Source organism: Engystomops pustulosus, chromosome 4 (assembly GCF_040894005.1).
Source record: "Engystomops pustulosus chromosome 4, aEngPut4.maternal, whole genome shotgun sequence".
NCBI classification, from domain to species: Eukaryota; Metazoa; Chordata; class Amphibia; order Anura; family Leptodactylidae; genus Engystomops; species Engystomops pustulosus.
The window spans coordinates 204869628-204884805 of NC_092414.1; the positions used below are offsets into that span (position 1 = coordinate 204869628).

The 15178-nt window shown below is 44.8% G+C and overlaps 2 long non-coding RNA genes across 2 annotated transcripts in view; one reads left to right on the forward strand and one right to left on the reverse strand.

Moving 5' to 3' along the window:
• LOC140128125 (uncharacterized) overlaps positions 1 to 15178 on the reverse strand; it is a 55018-nt gene that overhangs the window by 26815 nt on the left and 13025 nt on the right. Inside the window, exon 3 of the long non-coding RNA XR_011855109.1 lies at positions 5162 to 5264. This is a non-coding gene — a long non-coding RNA (uncharacterized lncRNA). The remainder of the gene's footprint in view (positions 1 to 5161; positions 5265 to 15178) is intronic.
• Positions 390 to 13950, forward strand: LOC140128127 (uncharacterized). Its single transcript, XR_011855111.1, has 3 exons — positions 390 to 643; positions 1443 to 1519; positions 13638 to 13950. It is a non-coding gene; the product is annotated as an uncharacterized lncRNA (long non-coding RNA).

The window sequence follows — 15178 nt, forward strand, 5'->3', positions numbered from 1 at the left end:
CTGAGATTTCATACCCCTATAGGAACACCTACCTGTCCATGCTGCCTACCTAGCTGCAGATATTTTTTCTTCCTGTGGAGGACCTGGCCTGTCCTGCACTATATAGACAACCCATGGATATGAATGCACACTGTGTAATGCTTCATTTCTCCTTTGGGGGCACTGCTGGGAAAATGTACACCTACTGGCTGGCTTCCTTACCGATCACAAATGACACTGTGTGGTCAGTGAATGTAAAGGCCTAAATGTAAAATACTTTTTAAGTATTTTCAAGGGAAATATTTTTTTTTTTTTTAGCGCTATGGACATCTCCTGTGCCCTGGCGATAACCCAGCCCCTTGTTCCGCTCTGCTTGGGGTTGTAGTCATGCCTGTGGTTACAGATTTGCTCTTTTTATACAGAGACTTCCAAAATTCCTGTGAAACTGTAAATATTTCCTTCCTATCTGTTTCTGAGTCAGGAAAGGGGCTGAGCTGCGAGTGGTGTGATCGTTCGGCAGTGTTTCCCTTCACCTCCTGGTAACCGCCTGCGATCACGTCTGTTTGATTACACGGGGAGAGGGAAACGACACAACGTAGGCAACAAAGAACAAAGCAAAGACTCTAAGGATACAATGCTGGTAAATAGTAACACAATGACCGAGGTGTGTAGTTACTATTCTACTGTATATTCATAGACACACCACATACATGGGGGGTATCTACCTGCTCAATGCCTTCTTATGCAGATGTAGTATATTTGGCCAGACCACCATAATGACTGCTCAGTGATCACAAGTGCAGTCACTATAGCCATAGAGACACACGGAGCCTGTAACAACCCTACCTAGTGCCATAATTAAGGACACAGTGCCCCCAAATCAGCCACTTTGCCTCATCATTGCACCCCAGTATAAACACATTGGGCTCCTTAATAATTATGTTGCCCTATAAGAACCAGAATACCTCTAAAACTATGATAATAAAGTCCTCACAGCCAGAGGACCCCGCCTTATTCCCTCTTATAGCCACTGTGCTCCGGTACACCAGGACACCCCCCACCCCAGCATAGACCTTGTGTACACAATCCAACTATAGCCCCACTACAAGCACAGTCCCCACTTTACCCACATCACTATCACAATGTTCCCATCGGTACAAACTGCTTACACAACTATAGGTGGCGCTAGAGAGTCTTTTTCTTCTGTCTCTCATTTGCATATTCTTTTCCCATTTTTTGGATATTCTCAATAAGAACCGATACAATGGAAGCCCTGAACATAAGGGGAGTGGGTATTTTGCAGTTTGTCTCTACATCCACATGCAATAGAGCAGCTATATAGTACATCAGTGCTCAGAATGGTTGTCACCTTGGTTTTCCAGGCAGACATGGCAGACACACCATTATGATTCATTGTAAAAGTATTCCTGCCATTATTCTACCTTTATGTTTCACATCCATAGGCTGAACCATATCTCAAGTCACAGGCCAACACTGATACAAAGACATGGCGGGAGATGTGCCTTTAGCAAACACCTAGGTAAGCAGCCTTATCTCTATCTACATATACCCACTCCTAGAAAGTATATAGGAATTATTCATCCAGCAGAATAGTGAATGCAGCTCTGCAGTATAATACAGGATGTAACTCAGGATCAGTACAGGATAAGTAATGTCATGTATGTACACAGTGACTGCACCAGCAGCAGAATAGTGAGTGCAGCACTGCAGTATAATACAGGATGTAACTCAGGATCAGTACAGGATAAGTAATGTCATGTATGTACACAGTGACTGCACCAGCAGCAGAATAGTGAGTGCAGCTCTGGGGTATAATACAGGATGTAACTCAGGATCAGTACAGGATAAGTAATGTCATGTATGTACACAGTGACTCCTCCAGCAGCAGAGTAGTGAGTGCAGCTGTGGAGTATAATCCAGGATGTAACTCAGGATCAGTACAGGATAAGTAATGTCATGTATGTATACAGTGACTGCATCAGCAGAATAGTGAGTGCAGCTCTGGGGTATAATACAGGATGTAACTCAGGATCAGTACAGGATAAGTAATGTCATGTATGTACACAGTGACTGCACCAGCAGCAGAATAGTGAGTGCAGCTCTGGAGTATAATACAGGATGTAACTCAGGATCAGTACAGGATAAGTAATGTCATGTATGTACACAGTGACTGCACCAGCAGCAGAATAGTGAGTGCAGCTCTGGAGTATAATACAGGATGTAACTCAGGATCAGTACAGGATAAGTAATGTCATGTATGTACACAGTGACTGCACCAGCAGCAGAATAGTGAGTGCAGCTCTGGAGTATAATACAGGATGTAACTCAGGATCAGTACAGGATAAGTAATGTCATGTATGTACACAGTGACTGCACCAGCAGCAGAATAGTGAGTGCAGCTCTGGAGTATAATGTATGATGTAACTCAGGATCAGTACAGGATAAGTAATGTCATGTATGTACACAGTGACTGCACCAGCAGCAGAATAGTGAGTGCAGCTCTGGGGTATAATACAGGAGGTAACTCAGGATCAGTACAGGATAAGTAATGTCATGTATGTACACAGTGACTGCACCACCAGCAGAATAGTGAGTGCATCTGGGGTATAATACAGGATGTAACTCTGTACATACATGACATTACCTGTACTGATCCTGAGTTACATCCTGTATTATACCCCAGAGCTGCACTCACTATTCTGCTGCTGGTGCAGTCACTGTGTACATACATGGTATTACTTATCCTGTACTGATCCTGAGTTACATCCTGTATTATACTCCAGAGCTGCACTCACTATTCTGCTGCTGGTGCAGTCACTGTGTACATACATGACATTACTTATCCTGTACTGATCCTGAGTTACATCCTGTATTATACTCCAGGGCTGCACTCACTATTCTGCTGGTGGTGCAGTCACTGTGTACATACATGACATTACTTATCCTGTACTGATCCTCAGTGACTGCACCAGCAGCAGAATAGTGAGTGCAGCTCTGGAGTATAATACAGGATGTACAAGCGGACATCACTATTTTTAGGGGAGTTACAACCTCTAACTGTAAGCCACTTCTGACACCAGACAATCTAGCTTAGATATAGTTACTTCCCTGGTTAGCTATATTCCCTGCCAGCAGCCAATGAAGACCATTGCAGGTTCTGGATGTATCTGAGAGGCACGGTATACAGCAGCTTTGGCTGTGTAGGCAGAAGTGGCTTCAAGTAAACATTCCCTTTAAATAATAAATGAATACAGCAGTAGGATTTAATGGCCTGAAGATCAGCGTACAGTATTCTTCACCTCTTGAGGATACTGAAGTGATTGGAGTCTGAAGCTTCTGTTCAGTGTACAAGAAGTGGTGGTGAAGGAGATTCTGAAGGAGGGTCAATCGCCTCCTTAACAAGTTTACACAATGGTTTTGCACTGACCTTGTGTATTGGGATTGCAGCCTAAAACTAAATGCGGGTTAATCACTTGTGGAACAGAGTAGTTGAGAGAGACGGTACAATGTATATGGGTTACTATGTCATGCATCCAGGTAGGTGACCTTATAGGACTAGGTGTGGGGTGCGGCACATGCAGGTGTAGATGTTATGTACAGTAGCGCACGGGATTATCCAGTGTCTGACAATAGCTTCATTATGTTGGGGATCAGCGGGAGCGGCTCAGCGCCCTAAACCCATGATCTGGCAGGAAACGGCAACATTAAATTCTACCGATATTTAATAATAAAGAGAGGGATTAATGAATGAAACTGTGAGGGGAATGTAATACTACAATGTCTAAGCCTCCCCTCACACTAACATTGTTTATGTCCATGTGCTACCCATTCATTCAAGGACGGCGAAATCTGTGTGCGCTATATAAATAAAGGAATTATTATTATTATTATTATTATTATTAAGGTATAGGACAAGTTTATGAATTGGGAAATGCTGAAAAAGTACTGATGTGCATTTTCTTTTGTGGGGAAACCCCTTTAACCTATCTTTACCCACACTGCTACACATACCGGAAAGAGAAGAGAGAGCACCGGGGGTACTAGTTTTCTTTTTTTAATATATACTCAAGTATACAAAAATAGTGCTGAAAAATGTACACTCGAGTATATACGGAACTTACAGGAAAATTTGAGTCATTTCTAAAACATTTTGAAAAATCTGATTTTGGTTTCAACCGCGTTTAACACCTGGGAGCCTACAGACACTTCCTGGCTACTCCTGAGCTCCTGCAAACACCAGAGGAAGAGTCGTCCATTACTTTCCATTATGTTACTGAAAGCCACCTATAGGATTCTGTGGTTACAGATCCAGCTGCTGCCAGGTCTCTTCTCTGAGTACAGCAGGCCAAGCAGCTATGGCGTCCGTTCAAGCGCCATATTTAATGCTGGATGTTAATAGGCAGATAATTGATCATCACCGTTGGGCTCTTGCTTATCACAGTACAAAAGGTGACATTGTACGCTGAACCCCTTATCATCCTTTATTACCCTTTCCTTTAATTGCTCTACAAAAACACACACCTGTTCCTTAACCCCCATAAAAAGGAAGCTGTGGCGCTAGCATCCGGCTTGTAAACACTGCGTATCTTATCATTGCTTCTGCATCACAATATTAGTGCTGCAAATTATCCTAATCCCTGAGCATGGCACCGCTGCATGTAACACTTGTATCAATAATAATAGAGTACTATGCAACAACTCAAAAAGTGAGTAAATGTTACCAAATAAAAAAAAACTAAAGAAAACTAATGTCATTCACCAACTAAATCCTAATGCTAATATTGGGTGAATGTTTAGTTACAGAGATGGTCTCTGAGCAGCTGCGGACATGATGCTGACCAGTAGAGAGAGTGACAAGTAACTGGTTGGGGGGCTCAGTAATGGGGGGGAAAAAGTTTTCTCCGTAAATGTATTTTTTAAAGGGAATGTATAAGCAGTGCTGACCATACAGACTGCAGCCTGTGTTATGTATCTTCCCTGGAGAGATGTATAATCATACCTTTGTTTGAGTTGTTAGTAGCAGCAGGGCTGTGGAATATGGATTTATACTCGAGGTTCAGAAATTCTTCACATGCACTGGGAGAGTATTCTCACACTGCTGTGCTCTGTGCTCTATGAAAAGAGCATTACATGTATGCCATAGAAAAGTGTGTAATCATACCTTTAGCAGCATTAGGGCTCTTTCACATTGGCGTTTATGTGCAGTTTCAGTTGTGCATCCGTTGCGATTTGTCTCTGTTATGCATCAGTTTTGTCTCCACGTCCTCAAATAAAAAAAAAAACAAAAGGTGTAACATTGCTTTGAAAACATCACACCTGATTTTTCAGCCTCATCCGTTTTTTTGTGGACCCATTGACTTTTATTGCATTCCGTGATCTGCATCAGTGACAATATTGGGCGTTTCATAATTTTTTCCACAGACAACGGATCAGTGACAATACAAGCCAATGTGAAAACACCCATAGAAATCAATGGCTGTGTGAGGCATCCGTGGAAATAACTGAGCCACGGACGTGAAAAACAGCACCAATGTGAAAGAGCCCTTACTGTGAAATATTGATTTATATTTGAGGATTGTAGTGTGTACTGAGGGAGTGTCCTCACACTGCAGCGCTCTGTGCTCTCTGCAGAAGGTTCTAGAGATGAACCCAGGAGATCTGTGTAAGCATACCTTTGTGTAGGTTGTTAGTAGCAGATTTATATTTGAGGATTGTAGTGTGTACTGAGGGAGTGTCCTCACACTGCAGCGCTCTGTGCTCTCTGCAGAAGGTTCTAGAGATGAACCCAGGAGATCTGTGTAAGCATACCTTTGTGTAGGTTGTTAGTAGCAGATTTATATTTGAGGATTGTAGTGGGGGAGTGTCCTCACACTGCAGCGCTCTGTGCTCTCTGCAGAAGGTTCTAGAGATGAACCCAGGAGATATGTGTGTAAGCATGCCTTTGTGTAGGTTGTTAGTAGCAGATTTATATTTCAGGATTGTAGTGTGTACTGGGGGAGTGTCCTCACACTGCAGCGCTCTGTGCTCTCTGCAGAGGGTTCTAGAGATGAACCCAGGAGAACTGTGTAAGCATACCTTTGTGTAGGTTGTTAGTAGCAGATTTATATTTGAGGATTGTAGTGTGTACTGGGGGAGTGTCCTCACACTGCAGCGCTCTGTGCTCTCTGCAGAAGGTTCTAGAGATGAACCCAGGAGATATGTGTGTAAGCATGCCTTTGTGTAGGTTGTTAGTAGCAGATTTATATTCCAGGATTGTAATGTGTACTGGGGGAGTGTCCTCACACTGCAGCGCTCTGTGCTCTCTGCAGAAGGTTCTAGAGATGAACCCAGGAGACCTGTGTAAGCATGCCTTTGTGTAGGTTGTTAGAAGCAGATTTATATTCCAGGATTGTAATGTGTACTGGGGGAGTGTCCTCACACTGCAGCGCTCTGTGCTCTCTGCAGAGGGTTCTAGAGATGAACCCAGGAGACCTGTGTAAGCATGCCTTTGTGTAGGTTGTTAGAAGCAGATTTATATTCCAGGATTGTAATGTGTACTGGGGGAGTGTCCTCACACTGCAGCGCTCTGTGCTCTCTGCAGAAGGTTCTAGAGATGAACCCAGGAGATCTGTGTGTAAGCATGCCTTTGTGTAGGTTGTTAGTAGCAGATTTATATTCCAGGATTGTATCTTCTTCAAGCAAAGCAAAACAGGGCACTCCTTATGAGGATGCAATAGAAAAAGATTTATTGGTGAAGAAAGCTTATAGCAATCCAAAATATGCGTAACATTTCGGTCTAGAATAAGACCTTCTTCAAACACAGATTGCAAGTTAACACAGACATGAGAAAAACCCATTCTCCATCCTCTATCCTCGTGCAATTTTAGTAGTCAGCTCTGCTTTTCACAGGTCTATATTACCTTTGCAATCCGGGGAAGGCCTCGTTCTAGACCGAAACGTTACACATATTTTGGATTGCTGTAAACTTTGTTCACTAACAAATCTTTTTATACTGCATCATGATAAGGAGTGCCAAGTTTTGCTTTGTTGTTATGTTATAGACCAGTATCCTACTTGAGCACCCTAAAAAGCACTAAGTGGAGTGACGTGCAGTCTCTTACTGTACTGTATCTTCTACAAATGCACTGAGCATGTCCTCACACTGCTGTGCTCTGGCTCTCTGCACTGACCTGCTCCTTAGCTTTAGCGGTTAACATAAAAAACGTGCAATGTATGTATGTTATCCCCTTACTGATTGTACAGAGCCTTAGAATTAATGCTGCCCTATTAATAATTAATAACAATCTCTGACTGTTTTAACGTTACATGATAAGGAAATAAATGACTTCCCTCCGGTAGCCGTCAGGGGTTCGGCCGGCAGAGTGACCGTGTTATCATGGAAATGGTCGCTCTAGGAGTAAAGCATGTGAGGCTTTGTGCTCATGTGTCCAGGCTCGGTCCTGATCATTACTTCTAGTCTATATTTATCCTTATTCGCTAGTCTATTCATAGAAGAGGACAAACCCTGCATAGAGCAGCACTGAAACACACAAAACAATGCGGACACAGATCTATCAGATTAATATACAGGACACCCCTAACCACAGGCCACAGTTCTGCACCCGTCATCATGGTTTTTGCTGTGGCCTACTTAAAGGCTTACATAAGACTAAAGATTTTGACTTTCTTTAAAGGGGTTGTACAGGATTACAAAGGCTATCTCATCTGAAAACGCTCCCACGCCTGGCCATGGGTTGTGACTACTATCACTTCTAATGAAGTGAATGGGGCTGAGTTGAAATTCCAATGCACAACCTGTGAGCAGTCATGTTTTCCTAATGCTGGAAACCACCGTAACAGGGAACGTCTAGATTAGAAACCCCATTTTAAATCTCCATAGAGAACTTTGTTTTCAAAGAAAACAGTGTAATACTTCAATTTATCTCTGGGGGCGCTGCAGGGAATTTAAGCCTCCTCACATCTGATCACTGGAGATCTTGGTTGCAGAATGTCACAGGTGCCCCCGTAACCTATGCCCCTCACCATTCGGATGCCCCCGCAACCCACATTCCGGGCACAACCATGCCTCTCCGCAGTCCCCAGGCTCCCCTCCCTGCCTTACCTGTCCGCGTTTCTTCTCCGGCAGCACGGCAAGCATGTCCCTCAAAGATTAAAAGGGCCAGCGCAATGCTAATTGGTGCTGGCCATTCCCAGGAAATTGCTAAAAGCTGGCCTCTCCCAGCATTCCCTGCAGGATCTTTGTGTCTAGTGCACGGAGAAAGCTATTTCATGTGTATTGCTGTGTTTCCGAATCCCCGTTGTGACCCCGGTTCCGTTAATGACTCTGATCCCGTGCTGCCTCTGTAGGACAGGACTCTGTCTACGTCCCCGACTCCAATCCTGTGCTGCCTGTCTCTATACTACCTGCCTGTCCCCGAGATTGCCTGACGATTCTGTACTTCACCTTGGCCGCCACCGTGGACAAAGTTGACCTGGTGGTACCATGCCGCAGCAAGTCCAACCCGCTTTGCAGCGGGCTCTGTTGAAAAACGGGTGCCACTTAGACTCTGGTCACAGGTGTCGGCTTATGTCACTGTCTGTGGTGGTACAGAGGATCCATTACCACTGATCCTGATACAACTTATAACCAGCTTTATAAAGTCTTCCATTTTCTATTCTTTTGTGATGGTTGACATACACTCACCGGCCACTTTATTAGGTACACCATGCTAGTAAAGGGTTGGACCCCCTTTTGCCTTCAGAACTGCCTCAATTCTTCGTGCCATAGATACAACAAGGTGCTGGAAGCTCCTCAGAGATTTTGGTCCATATTGACATGATGGCATCACACAGTTGCCGCAGATTTGTCGGCTGCACATCCATGATGCGAATCTCCCGTTCCACCACATCCCAAAGATGCTCTATTGGATTGAGATCTGGTGACTGTGGAGGCCATTTGTGTCCAGTGACCTCATTGTCATGTTCAAGAAACCAGTCTTAGATGATTCCAGCTTTATGACATGGCGCATTATCCTGCTGAAAGTAGCCATCAGATGTTACAGGGTACATTGTGCTCATAAAGGGATGGACATGGTCAGCAACAATACTCAGGTAGGCTGTGGCGTTGCAATGATGCTCAATTGGTACCCAGGGGCCCAAAGAGTGCCAAGAAAAGATTCCCCACACCATGACACCACCACCACCAGCCTGACCCGCTGATACAAGGCAGGATGGATCCATGTTTTCATGTTGTTGGCGCCAAATTCTGACCCTACCATCCGAATGTCGCAGCAGAAATCGAGACTCATCAGACCAGGCAACGTTTTTCCAATCTTCTACTGTCCAATTTCGATGAGCTTGTGCAAATTGTAGCCTCAGTTTCCTGTTCTTAGCTGAAAGGAGTGGCACCCGGAGTGGTCTTCTGCTGCTGTAGGCCATCTGCCTCAAAGATCGACGTACTGTGCATTCAGAGATGCTCTTCTGCCTACCTTGGTCGTAACGGGTGGCGATTTGAGTCACTGTTGCCTTTCTATCAGCTCGAACCAGTCTGCCCATTCTCCTCTGACCTCTGGTATCAACAAGGTATTTCCGCCCACAGAACTGCCGCTCACTGGATGTTTTTTCTTTTTCGGACCATTCTCTGTAAACCCTAGAGATGGTTGTGCGTGAAAATCCCAGTAGATCAGCAGTTTCTGAAATACTCAGACCAGCCCTTCTGGCACCAACAACCATGCCACGTTCAAAGGCCTCAAATCACCTTTCTTCCCCATACTGATGCTTGGTTTGAACTGCAGGAGATTGTCTTGACCATGTCTACATGCCTAAATGCACTGAGTTGCCGCCATGTGATTGGCTGATTAGAAATTAAGTGTTAACGAGCAGTTGGACAGGTGTACCTAATAAAGTGGCCGGTGAGTGTATATACCATAAGTACACAGAGGCCAGAGCATAGTCATTGCTCCCTTAATAGGTATGTGGGTACTGGGAACCCTACACAGGGTTACAGTCCTGTAGGCAAGGGGCATATATGTCAGTGATTGGGGGTACAGTAAGGTTGGCAGGTTGTTTTGGGTTTAACATTGGGGGTTTCAGGCTATATCAGAATTGTATCAAAGCTAAACTAATGCAACACTGCTGCGGGCAATCCTCCGGAGCCATACACATCATATACACTGCTGCGGGCAATCCTCCGGAGCCATACACATCATATACACTGCTGGGGGCAATCCTCCAGAGCCATACACATCATATACACTGCTGGGGGCAATCCTCCGGAGCCATACACATCATATACACTGCTGGGGGCAATCCTCCGGAGCCATACACATCATATACACTGCTGCGGGCAATCCTATGGAGCCATACACATCATATACACTGCTGCAGGCAATCCTCCGGAGCCATACACATCATATACACTGCTGCGGGCAATCCTCCGGAGCCATACACATCATATACACTGCTGCGGGCAATCCTCCGGAGCCATACACATCATATACACTGCTGCGGGCAATCCTCCAGAGACATACACATCATATACACTGCTGCGGGCAATCCTCCGGAGCCATACACATCATATACACTGCTGGGGGCAATCCTCCGGAGCCATACACATCATATACACTGCTGGGGGCAATCCTCCGGAGCCATACACATCATATACACTGCTGGGGGCAATCCTCCGGAGCCATACACATCATATACACTGCTGCGGGCAATCCTCCGGAGCCATACACATCATATACACTGCTGCGGGCAATCCTATGGAGCCATACACATCATATACACTGCTGCAGGCAATCCTCCGGAGCCATACACATCATATACACTGCTGCGGGCAATCCTCCGGAGCCATACACATCATATACACTGCTGCGGGCAATCCTCCAGAGACATACACATCATATACACTGCTGCGGGCAATCCTCCAGAGACATACACATCATATACACTGCTGCGGGCAATCCTCCAGAGACATACACATCATATACACTGCTGCGGGCAATCCTCCAGAGACATACACATCAGATACACTGCTGCGGGCAATCCTCCGGAGCCATACACATCAGATACACTGCTGCGGGCAATCCTCCCGAGCCATACACATCATATACACTGCTGCGGGCAATCCTCCAGAGACATACACATCATATACACTGCTGCGGGCAATCCTATGGAGCCATACACATCATATACACTGCTGCAGGCAATCCTCCGGAGCCATACACATCATATACACTGCTGCGGGCAATCCTCCGGAGCCATACACATCATATACACTGCTGCGGGCAATCCTCCAGAGACATACACATCATATACACTGCTGCGGGCAATCCTCCAGAGACATACACATCATATACACTGCTGCGGGCAATCCTCCAGAGACATACACATCATATACACTGCTGCGGGCAATCCTCCAGAGACATACACATCAGATACACTGCTGCGGGCAATCCTCCGGAGCCATACACATCAGATACACTGCTGCGGGCAATCCTCCCGAGCCATACACATCATATACACTGCTGCGGGCAATCCTCCAGAGACATACACATCATATACACTGCTGCGGGCAATCCTCCGGAGCCATACACATCATATACACTGCTGATAAACACGACTTGTTATGTTGGCTCAAGGGTGAAAAGGTGACTGCTCCAGATAAGAGAGAAAAGCTGCTAATATTACTAGTGAAGTAACCGGTGGCCTTGTAGCTGCCATGTAATGACGTTGAACAGGTCACTAAGTCAAGGTCTGGATTGTCTGATCTCTCTCTGTTCGAGTTATTTTCATGCACTCCATCAGTGTGCGATGTCCAGGATCATGGCTGACAGATCTCGAAAAGATGAGAAACTTACATTTCCATTCTTCATCATGGAAAAATCTACCAGCACATGTTTTGCTGCTGAAACTATGATGGACAAAAGGACAAGCAAGTAGATTCTTACTATGATAGGTTGATCCAAGTTGTAATTTTATCCCCTATCAATGTGGGAATCAGACCCCCATTTTTGTGATTGAATGTGATCTGACCACTAGGATGCCCAGCAATCACAAGAATGGGGGTCAAATTAGTCAAAATTATTGCACAGGCTCCAGCTCCCCAACCAGTATTTTGCACTGGCCTAATACAGCATTAAAACTAGATCATATCAAGAAGCAACAAACTTGAAAGTCAAATCAGCCTTCCAAAAGGCAACTGACTTGGCAGTTCCTAGCAGTCTGTAAGTTGTACTAGTTGTACAGTTACATGGTGTACTACAAAAGCTTTGTCAAGTGATTCAGTGTCTACATCCCTCACCTCACCACTATTAGTGGGCACTACAATGATACATGGTATAAAGAATTTTGAGATACACATAGAACACCCTGGACCAGACTTTAGTGTTCCTTTAGCGTCCCCCTGTCCCACAGTCTTGGCCAGTATACAGCATATACGCAGTCGGTTACATCACTCCTGGCTAGACCGGGGTCTGTGTGTCCTTGTGTTTGCCTCAGGGACTCGAGTGATTAAGTAACAGAAAAAGTCAAGGTTTAATTTGATGCAGTTTATGATAATTAACGGCAGAACCGGGGAAATGACTGAACATTGCTGAGTCGCAAGAAGTAAATGCATAACTCCCTCAGTGATTGGTCAAGGTTATTTGATGGGACTCTTCACTTGGTGGGACAAGTAAATTCCTTATTAACTTGCTCTTCAAGGGTCCTTACCGTTCATCATTTTGGCTTTAGCATTGGCATAAGAAAGCCTCAGCAAGTAATAATCAATCATACGTTAAACCAAGTCATCAGGACTGTGGGGTCAGTAAGACAAATTTCCGATTCTAACTCCAGAGTCCTGTTTTCCTGGTCTCCCTAGCAGTGGTGAGATAAATGCGGGAGTTCCTTCCCAGTGCAGTTTTCTTCTGATCTGTAGCAGAGGAGCTTCACAACTGAGCATGTACATAAAGTGCAGCACACATTAATCTCAATTAGAAGCCTATAAGTGGATGCACAACCTGTCATGCCTTAAGCTGCAGCCCGCACCCTACTGGTAGAGTCTAATGAGCGCTTCCACAACTGATGTAACATAACTGATGGAAATGTTCATTAGTGAAGGAAGCCTGGTAGCCTGGAGTACAGGAGAGAAGTTCTCACTGCTCCCAGGTCCTCTCTTGCCCCTCTGTGTCCTGACTCCTGACACTGGTTGCATTGGGGTAACGACACCGAGCAGAGTGGCCCAAGGGAGCAGGAGAGGACCCAGGAGTGGAGCAGTGAGTCTATTGTCCAAACGGAATGCCCTGTGCCGCGATTCACTAAGATTGTGCGCCCGATATCCTGCATGTGTCGCTTCCCCGCTCAGGTCTGACGGAGTTCACCTTCTTCTTCCTGGTGCATATAAGTGCATTGGATGTGACACAAATTGAATCTTAAATACCAAGCTCAGTGCGAATTAGTCGGATCGTCCAACGGCCCACCCCCCCCGATTTCCGTCGCATGAAAGCCGGTGCAGCCGTGCCAAAATCTGAGGGGTCACAGTCAATTATAGCCAGCTCCTCTGGTGTTCTTGAGACTCAAGATTGAAGAACATTGTTATTGAAAGGCTGGAAATACCTTGGATGCAAATTGGGATGAAAGGTGTTGACTTATGTTTTATTGTTCTCCACTATCCACAGGATCGGTGGCTGCTGGGACTCCAATCACAAGAAAAGGGGTTTCCTCTAATTGATGAAGCAGTAGGTCAAGAGTGCAATTTCTCCATTCAATACAGTAATCGGTTTGTTTCCCAAAAAACTCTAGAAGGGTCTAGAGAATTTTTTCAACAACCTCCAAAAATTTGTGTCAGTATTGTAACCATTAAGCGTTGTGACAGATACGCAGTGCCGAAGAAACCAAGAGGAACGAAGTGTGGTGGCAAGGCCACGTAACTGCAGCTCAGTGGTTTGTCATAATATAATGTTACCTGCACAAAGGTTTGCCGTCTGTGTTACATTGGCCATTTACACCATTCCACATGCAATCGCTGTTTTAAGGTTTTTTTTTTTTTTACTTTGCTCTGTCATTTTCAGGCCACAGACAATTTTTGGTTGCGGACAGGACTCTTAGAACTCAAATCAGCTGCCAACTTATCCCATATTGATATATATTACAGAACTAAAATCGGCTTCTCCGGCTTAGAGAACACACCAGGGGATTACCACTAATTACAAAACTGAGCTGAGTGCTTGGCTACGTTCCCCAGTACGGCGGCTTCTAAATAGCAGAGTAAATATGATGTGTGTATGTGCTCCCAACATCGCAGAGTATCCAAAATAACATAATATCAGAGGAGATCTAGTCTCGTAAACACAAAATCACAGGGGGACACTGCTACTTAGGACATAAAAGTAAACCACAGGAATCCTAGTACAATTACAGCGCATTAGAACTAGGCTGAATTGGGGACCCCACAGAGATGTTACAAGACCACCAAGGTGTAATCAAACAATATCTAGGATGGGTTCTGAAGCCTCTAGCATATCTAGCTTCCGGGAAATTATAACCCCCAGCAATTGCATGCTGGGAGTAGTACTACCTAAAAAGCTGACCAGCGTGGAATTGTTGATATCTGATATATACTTATTTATGGATATATTCAATACTTGGGAGATGGTGTTATATAAACTTAAGAAAAGAGAAGCAGCCTGAACAAATAAGACAACGCTGAGGAAGACTGGGCAGTGGATACATCATTAAAAGCTAAAAAGTAGACACTGCCCACTTTATAGGTCACAAGGGATGGCCTGGGGAGGCTGTTATGGGGTTGTACCACAAAACTAACTCATCCTGTGAACAGGGTATAAGATGGAGATGAACTAAAGGTCCGTGTGAATTAGGTGCCAATGTGGATGCATGACCACAATATACACTGGAGCTCCTTTCACAAATGGAAGTTCGGTTGGACCCACATTGATCTGTAACTCAAACCTTATTCTGGGCATACCTTATTGTTTTGCCCCCCCCCCCCCCCAAGGCAAACAACAGGATCCTGTAATAGTAGTAGAAATACAACTTTGCTGACACATTTGTTATTGGTTTGGGAAGCATTTGGATTTCCATCTTATGGGCTCTGTAAGGCTCCTTGGCACAAGTTATGTCCACAAGTCAGTAGAACATGTCAGAACTTATTGTCAAACTTTCCATTTTAAATACATCGGAGCATTAAAGTTGGTTGTGA